The sequence below is a fragment of the Nicotiana tabacum genome, chromosome 2, assembly GCF_000715075.1.
Source record: "Nicotiana tabacum cultivar K326 chromosome 2, ASM71507v2, whole genome shotgun sequence".
Classification (NCBI taxonomy): domain Eukaryota; kingdom Viridiplantae; phylum Streptophyta; class Magnoliopsida; order Solanales; family Solanaceae; genus Nicotiana; species Nicotiana tabacum.
In genome coordinates this window covers 19901078-19909891 of record NC_134081.1, presented here as the reverse complement: position 1 = coordinate 19909891, position 8814 = coordinate 19901078, and the positions used below count along the sequence as shown (strand labels likewise).

Here is an 8814-nt window from a genome sequence, read left to right as displayed (position 1 = left end):
AGGAGTAAACATGATGGTGAACAAGAGGAGGACCAAGGGTCTACAAGTGCAAAATTCAGTGGAGAACTATGTGCAAGAAGATGGTGGTTTTGAGCAAGATGATTCCTATAATGAACAAGAAGAGGAAGTGCAATATGTAATAATTTTCAAGGGTAAAGAAACAACTTTCAAATCCCAAGCCAACAACAATGGCGACCATAAAACAATCAACACAATTGGAATTCTAACAATCAAAGAAATTGGAGTGGAGGCAATAATCAAGGAAATTGGCATAACAACAACAATCAAGGAAATTGGCATAACAACAACAATCAAGGAAATTGGGGAGACAATAATCAAGGTGGGTGGAGCAACAATCAAGGAAAAGGGGTCGAGTTTTTAAAGGCCCCCAATGTACCAACAACCAAGCAACCCACCTCCTTATCCTTCCTATGGTTCAAGTTATTCAAAAAATAAGATGGGAAGTATTGAAAATATGTTCAAGCAAATTGTTACATCTCGTACGTTAGTATTAGGATGAGTCGTAGTAATCCATATGAGCTTGAATAGATTAAGACCATTCATGAGATTATAGAGGATTTGTGACTATGTTATTGTAAGACCCCGTAAGTTTAACAACCTTGATACCGTTATATATATTTGATATGGTATTTTGAGTGGAATATTTTTTTTGCAAAAATAGTTTGAAAAATATGATTTTATATAGTTATTAATATTACTACTTTCGAACATGCTTTAAATTATACACATAATATGAGAAAGTTTATGATATTTTCTTTATTGTAAAGATAGAAATTATTTTCTCACAAGAAAATAAGGTTATCTTTTACCATTTTAAGAATTAAGCGTACGAAAATTTGTACTCTTTATATGAGATTACGAAAATTAGAAGTTGAGAAAATATATGTATTTTTACATGGATGTTTTAATGAAATACTAGTGTATATATTGATTTTATATGGTACCATGGTTTATTAATATTTTAATAGTAGTCCTTTAGGATGAGGACAAGACTATATTCGAGGTTATAAGTATTTATGATATGTCAAACAAGTGATAAGTAAGTGTTATAAAGGTCGGAGGGTAAGCGAATCGAAGAAATTGAGTATCGCCGAAGTTTGACACAAATGATGTAAAAGAATGTCAATTCGAATGCCCAACTTGCCTCACACAACACATCAATCCGCAACCTCGAAGTTCAAATGGGGCAATTCTCTCAAGCTTTAAATTCTCATCCTAAGGGGACACTATCAAGTGACTTGGTGGTAAACCCAAAGGGTGGTAACAATACGGGTCATACCATGGCGGTTATCATAAGAAGTGGAAGAAGCGCGAATGCACCCACCTTAAGGCAAATTCAACTTGTTGATGATGATCAAGTGATGCAAGAAGAAGAGATTCCGAAAATTGTGGTGCAACCTAATGATGAAGTTGGGATTCATATTGATGATAGTGTGGAAGAGGCTCAAGAGGAGGTGAACCCATCTAGGGAACACATTATTGACACACCATAGTTGGGTAGTGAAAAAGGCTAAGCACCATTGCCTAACCCCCCGCATCCATACCCTCAAAGACTTGCCAAGAACAATGGTGAGAATCAATTCAATAAGTTCATTCAAATGATGAAGAGTCTTTCGATCAATGTGCAATTGTTGAAGCATTGGAACAAATGTCCGGTTATGCAAAATTTATGAAGGATCACGTGACAGATGCGGTCAATGAATTTTGAGACCATCAAAGTCACTCATCAAGTAAGAGCAATTGTGCATTCAATGGCTCCTAAGTTGGAGGATCCCAGTGCTTTCACGATTCCTTGTACAATTGGAAGTGCCGAGTTTGCTAAAGCTCTTTGTGATCTTGGGGCAAGTATCAATTTGATGCCAAGGTCACAACATTCACTGTTTCTTTGGGATTCTTTTCTGTATCAGAGGGGAGAGTGCCTGGAACCCGCTCAAATAATATTGTTGCAATATGTTCCACTTGTCTCTCCAGGTTTCGCAAACCAATGCCCAATTCTTTGATAGCTGCTCCATGAGCGTCCAGTCTCTCATCTATCTTGATAATGAAACCCTTCATTAGATCCTCTAGACCAGGCTGAATGGGCTGTTGAGGATGAAATTGCTGCCTCTGCTGATTTTGGTATGTTGGATCTCCTTGTCCCTGCGGTCTAGAGTTATTTTGCTGCCAAGCATTCGTAGTACCTCCAGGTGAACTCCATGAAAAACCGGGGTGCCTCTGACCCATTTCATTGAAATTGTAGTTTCCCATAACATTTACTTCCTTAGTTGAGGCTTGACACTCACGAGTAAGGTGTCATCTTCCACATATATCACAAGCTGCATGAGGCTCATTTTGTATCGAGGCTAAGGTCAGCTTCCTTATCTCTTTGGCCATAACACCAAGTTGTACCTGCACAGATGTGTTAGCATCAACCTGGTGAACACCAGTTAATCTTGTTATTTCCGCGCTCTCAGAGGGCCACTGATTAGCATCTTCAGATAACTCATCAAGAATTGTAACTATCTTCTCTAGAGTCTTTTTTATCAATGGGCCTGCAGCTGCACTGCTTAATGTTCTACGTGAGGCCAGTGTCAATCCATCCCAAAAGTTTTGGAGTAGTATCCGGAGTTCAATTCCGTTATGTTGACACTTTCTAACAATCTCCTTAAACCTCTCTCATGCTTCAAAAACAATTTTATTCTCTTTCTGGCAGAATTTAAGGATTTCTCTTTTAAACTTGACCATCTTAGGTGAGAAGAAATATTTATCAAGGAATTTCCTGGTCATCTCCTCCCATGTTCTAATTGATCCCGTGGGTAAGCTTCAAAGCCACTGCTTTGCATCATCTTTAAGAGAAAAAGGGAATTCCCTTAGATACACTGCATCTTATAATACACCATTGTATTGAAAGGTATTCATAATCTCCTCGAAGTCCATTAAATATGTGTTTGGAACTTCGTTTGGCTTCCCTCTGAAGACACATCAATTCTGAAGGGTTTGAAGCAACCCTTGATTTAACTCGAAATTGTTTGCTGCAATTGGAGGTGGTCTCACACTTAATAATCCTTAATTGTAGACCGGTATAGCATAATCACCAAGTGGTGTCCCAGGCATGAGAGCTATATTTCCGAACTAGTCTGCACCCAAGGGTTGAATTTGAGCAATTCTACGACCCCTATCTTCTTTGTAGATAATTTGTGCATCTCTAATAGTTGCTTCTTCAGCATCCCATGCAGCTTGTTCTCATCGTTGGGCTGCTTCTCTCGCAGCCAAATCTATACTATCATCACCGTTTCCAGCCATATCTTCTTTGATTGAGGATTGCCCAACCTTTTCTAATGCTTTGGTGATATTTCTTTCATTCCTCATTTGTCGTAGTTATTTTTCAATTTCTGGCTTGTATGGTAGCACTTCCTTCGTAGAAATTCTAGTCATGCACCACTTTGAACCTGTAAACTGCGCACAATCAAAGAACACCAAACGTAAAAAGAGAAATATAAAATAAAAATAAAAGAAAAATTCTTGCATTAGCACTACAAACTATTTCAAACAATATTGATTGCCAATCCCCGACAACGATGCCAAAATTTGACGAGCGCAACACACACACTTAAATTATACTCGCTAATCAAATATAGTATAGTATAATATCGTATTCACAAGGATTGGATTTAAAAAGTATTCTCGTAGTTTCTAGCTTGGTTGTATCTAAGATAATCAAAAGTTGAGATTTATAAGATGTCTAACTAAAATTAACTAAGAATCTAAAGCTATTGACTAATAACAATCGAAACAAGGAATAATCTAAGAAGGTTATCAGTGTGAGACAACTCTAGATAATTCACTTCTAATGTTCAAGCGAGTCTCTTGAATTCACTCAATTATTAGTTCAAACGTTCAGCAGAAACTCCTCTCTCGATAAATTCTCATCATCGCAAGATGAACCAATTTAAGCTCTATGAAGATATGTAAGATTTCATAGTGGATTAGTCTTTAGGATAACCTCTCTCGATTATCCTCCTAACTAGGTTTAATCAATGATTCAACTAGCCTATTCCGATTACTAAGAAGAATTAATGAACTCACCCAACAATATAATGCAAAGATATCACAAGTTATGCCTCTCTCGATTACCTGAACAAGTGAATATGGATGCAACAATTAAATCATCCAAAAATGATTCAATACATAAAACTAGAGTTATAATACACAAACAATAATCAAAACACCAAATCCATCAAACCTTAAAAGGGAACTACTCTATAGACATGGAGAAATTCATCACAAATATAATTAAAATGTAGGAAAACATAGATTCGATCTAAACTCGGGTCTTGAGTGAGGAAGGAATGATGAAATCCTTGTGCTTGTGTTCTTCCCCGTCCTCCTTAGCCACCTTAGGTCTACAATATGTCAAAGGTCCAAAAAATAATATTTTTCTATGTATTTATACCAAGTAGGGTCGGGCCCAAACGAAATCACCATTTCCTAGCCGAAATAGGAAAACTTGTCAACTTATTGCTTTTCATGCGTCACACTATACGTAGCAGGGTGCGTAGCATTAATGCCTTTTCTTATCAGACCACAGAAACCCAGCCTCTGAACTTTGTCAATTTCTGACACAAAATTACACTGCTGCATCACCCAGTGCGTCACACTAGTGCATTTCTTCAGCTGTTGCTTCTTCCTTGATTTTTGACGTCCAAAAGTGATCCTATGTCATGCCCTAAAAATCGAGGAGCACGACCGGTGCTCAACCGAGTGAACCTGACCGAGCAAGCCTATTAGATTCCTTCTACCCAAACTCATTCATGAATAAAGAGAATATATGTTTTCCTTAATTAAACAATAAAGTGGTCATGTCTGCAATTACCAATTTCTTACCAATAGTTTCATCATTTTTAAAGTCTCAAATGGACAAGTAATACAATCACAACATAACATAGTTAGTCTTTCCCCAGCACCAATACACAACCCACACTATGTGTACAGAGCCTCTATGGATAAAGAAGAGTACAATGATAATGCCGGCAACAAGGCCCCGTCTATACCTCAACCATAATACATAAAGATCAAAAGATACATGACCCCGGGATGAAGTGGGGCTCACCAAGTTAGCTGGGAAGAAGGCATACTGCTATCACTGATCAATGTCTCCTGCTGTGGAACCACCTGCATCCATTTAAAGATGCAGCGCCCCCGGCAAAAGGGACGTTAGTACCGTCGAATAGTAGTAGTATGAAAACTAAACACCAATTTAAGAATTTATAAATACAAGATAATTATGATGAACCAGTGCAGCAATAGAATAATATAGATAACTGTCTCAACCATAGCAAGCTTATTAAAAGGTATCAACAACATTTATAAGATTTAAGATGAGATCCTATGTAACCATCTTCACATAAAGCGGCCCCGCTGCCTCACCCGATGTATGCAGGTGGATGTGTACGTACAATACCACAACTCTAATCAAGCGGCCCTTCCGCCTCACCCCAGTGTATGGGGGTGGATATATAACCACAGTACTAAGAACTTACACAAAGCGGCTATGCCGCCTTACCCCAATGTATACGGGTGGTGGTGCCACAACAATACCAAATCTATACACAAAGTGGTCGTACCACCTCACCCCTATGTAAGCGGGTGGTGGTGCCACAACAATACCAAAACCATACACAAAGCGGTCGTACCGCCTCACCCCAATGTAAGCGGGTGGAGGTGCAGTCCCACAATATCATAATCCCTACACAAAGCGGTCATGCCGCCTCACCCCAATATATATGTGGGTGGAGGTGTATCACAATCACAATCTCTATACCATAATTCCCACACAAAGTGATCATGCCGCCTTACCCTTATGTATGCGGGTGGAGGTGTATCACAATCACAATCTCTACACAACTTGGCATAATACCTTTCACATAAATCACGACTAAAAATTATAACATGTGGATACGTAATCCATAGTTTGGGACACATCCTCAATTTATAATGCAATATAATAAGAGCATTTAAAATACAAATTGAACATATATATTCATCACAAAACTTATCAGAATACTCGATTTATAATCAACATCTCGGAACTCACAAGGATAATGAGAATTCCAACTCTTAAAGAAGAGTTTAGCCAACATACCTCAATTGAGCTTCCTTAAACTCTAAAGCGTTCCGAAATTCTTAGCAACTTCAATCTATTTTAGAAATATAACATATTGAACCACAATTAGGAAGATGATTATGGTTCTAGCTCATTTGAGCATTTTATCAAATACTAGGTATGCATTAAGGTTCAAGGTCCTTTTATGGAGGATTCCATCATCCCACAACCCAACCTTTACCATTTTTAGCTCAACAATCTTTCTACACCCTTTGATAACACATGCATGTAAGATAACCAACCCTCTTGCCCAGAAATTATCTTGCTTATTATCCATTTCCACATAAAATTCAAAATTAAGGGTTAGGGTGTAGAATCTTACCTCTAGGATGAAGACCTAGTGAGTTTCCCTTCTCAATCTTCCAAAACTTGGGCAAGAATTGAAGAACAATTATTGGATAACACCTTCTCACTCTAGGGCACCTTCTCTCACTCTAAAATGTCATATTATCTCTCAAAAATAGCCCAAAACGTGTATTTAACGAAGTAGGGTCGGGTTTTAAAAACCCAAAAATGAAGCTCCGGAACAGGTTCTGCGGTCGCATATGCGACCGCATAATGGTTATGCGGACCGCATATTGGTCGCATAATTGGTTACAAAATAGCCAAAAGAACTGCCTGTGTATGCGGTCACTATGCGGTCCGCATAACAGTTATGCGATCGCATAATGCACCGCATAACAGTTATGCGGTCGCATAGTCGACCGCATAGCTATTTCCAGAATAGCCCTCTCCTGCTCACTTCTGCGGCCATTATGCGGCCCGCAGAGTGATCGGTCGCATAATGGACCGCATAAATGTAGTTTTCCGACAAAAATTTTCCTTTACTTTCCTGTGCACTGTTCAACCCAAAAGGTCCAAGCCGCGGCGAGCTTTTCTATAATCCTCAAACACGTAAGCATAGTCCGGCACCATGAAACATTATTTTCTTTGCAAATTTTACTAGGCCTTATACTTAAGTACTTTGAAATTTTCCGGGGTGTTACATACTCCCCCGCTTAGGATCATTCGTCCTCGAATGAGGGTCAAATTCTGTTATTAGCATCTTATGCAACTCAGTCTTTCATACCATGCACCAGCAACCCCAAATTTGACTAACTCCCTAAATTTCCAAAAATTTCGCCAGAGTTTCCTTTGTAATTAGGCCTATCCACCTGTCAGAGAGCCCCAGAAACACATCCGAACAACATATACATATTCCAAAGACGTAACATAATACAAAACAACACCAACTGTGGCCACATAAGCAATATATTTTCAGAAAGGAACACCCTTAACGCCAATTGTTTAAACGATACAAAATTCATAAAAAGTAAGTCTTATAATTTTCCTAGATCACAACTTTATAAATACATGGTCATTCAAACAAATAAGGATACTTTTTCTTCATTTCTTCCTCAGCCTCCTAAGTAGCCTCTTCAACCTGTTGGTTTTGCCATAGCACTTTTACGGATGTAATTTCTTTATTTCTCAACTTTCGGACTTGCCTATCAAGAATGACAACTGGAATTTCTTCATAAGTCAATTTTTCATTTACCTCAATAGTCTCAGCCGGAACAATGAGTGTCGGATCTCCAACTACTTTCTTTAACATAGACACATGAAACACCGGGGTGTACTAATGACATCTCGCAAGCTCGCCGCGAAGAATTTCTATAATCCTCAAACACGTAAGCATAGTCCGGCACCATGAAACATTATTTTCTTTGCAAATTTTACCAGGCCTTATACTTAAGTACTTTGAAATTTTTCGGGGTGTTACATCCTCCCCCGCTTAGGATCATTCGTCCTCGAATAAGGGTCAAATTCTATTATTAGCATCTTATGCAACTCAGTCTTTCATACCACGCACCAGCAACCCCAAATTTGATTAACTCCCTAAATTTCCAAAATTTCGCCAGAGTTTCCTTTGTAATTAGGCCTATCCACCTGTCAGAGAGCCCCAGAAACACATCCGAACAACATATACATATACCAAAGATGTAACATAATACAAAACAACACCAACTGTGGCCACATAAGCAATATATTTTCAGAAAGGAACACCCTTAACGCCAATTGTTTAAAAGATACAAAATTCATATAAAGTAAGTCTTATAATTTTCCTAGATCACAACTTTATAAATACATGGTCATTCAAATAAATAAGGATACTTTTTCTTCATTTCTTCCTCAGCCTCCCAAGTAGCCTCTTCAACCTATTGGTTTTGCCATAGCACTTTTACGGATGTAATTTCTTTATTTCTCAACTTTCGGACTTGCCTATCAAGAATGGCAACTGGAATTTCTTTATAAGTCAATTTATCATTTACCTCAATAGTCTCAACCAGAACAATGAGTGTCGGATCTCCAACTACTTTCTTTAACATAGACACATGAAACACCGGGTGTACTAATGACATCTCTCAAGCTCGCCGCGAAGAATTTCTATAATCCTCAGACATGTAAGCATAGTCCAGCACCATGAAACATTATTTTCTTTGCAAATTTTACCAGGCCTTACACTTAAATACTTTGAAATTTTTTGGGGTGTTACATCCTTGACCCCCGAACACGATCCCGGCTTAGTCCTTTGGGCTTCTACTCAGACTTTAAAGCTTCAAATAGATCCAATTAGTTCCACAACCTCTACATAACTCGGAATCACTCTT

General features: G+C 38.3%; 1 non-coding gene across 1 annotated transcript; it reads left to right on the top strand.

Annotated features, from left to right (window-relative positions):
• The first annotated feature begins 2635 nt into the window (after positions 1–2635).
• On the top strand, positions 2636–2739 carry LOC142174044 (small nucleolar RNA R71). The gene has a single exon (XR_012703404.1). It is a non-coding gene; the product is annotated as a small nucleolar RNA R71 (small nucleolar RNA).
• The last annotated feature ends 6075 nt before the right edge of the window (positions 2740–8814 follow it).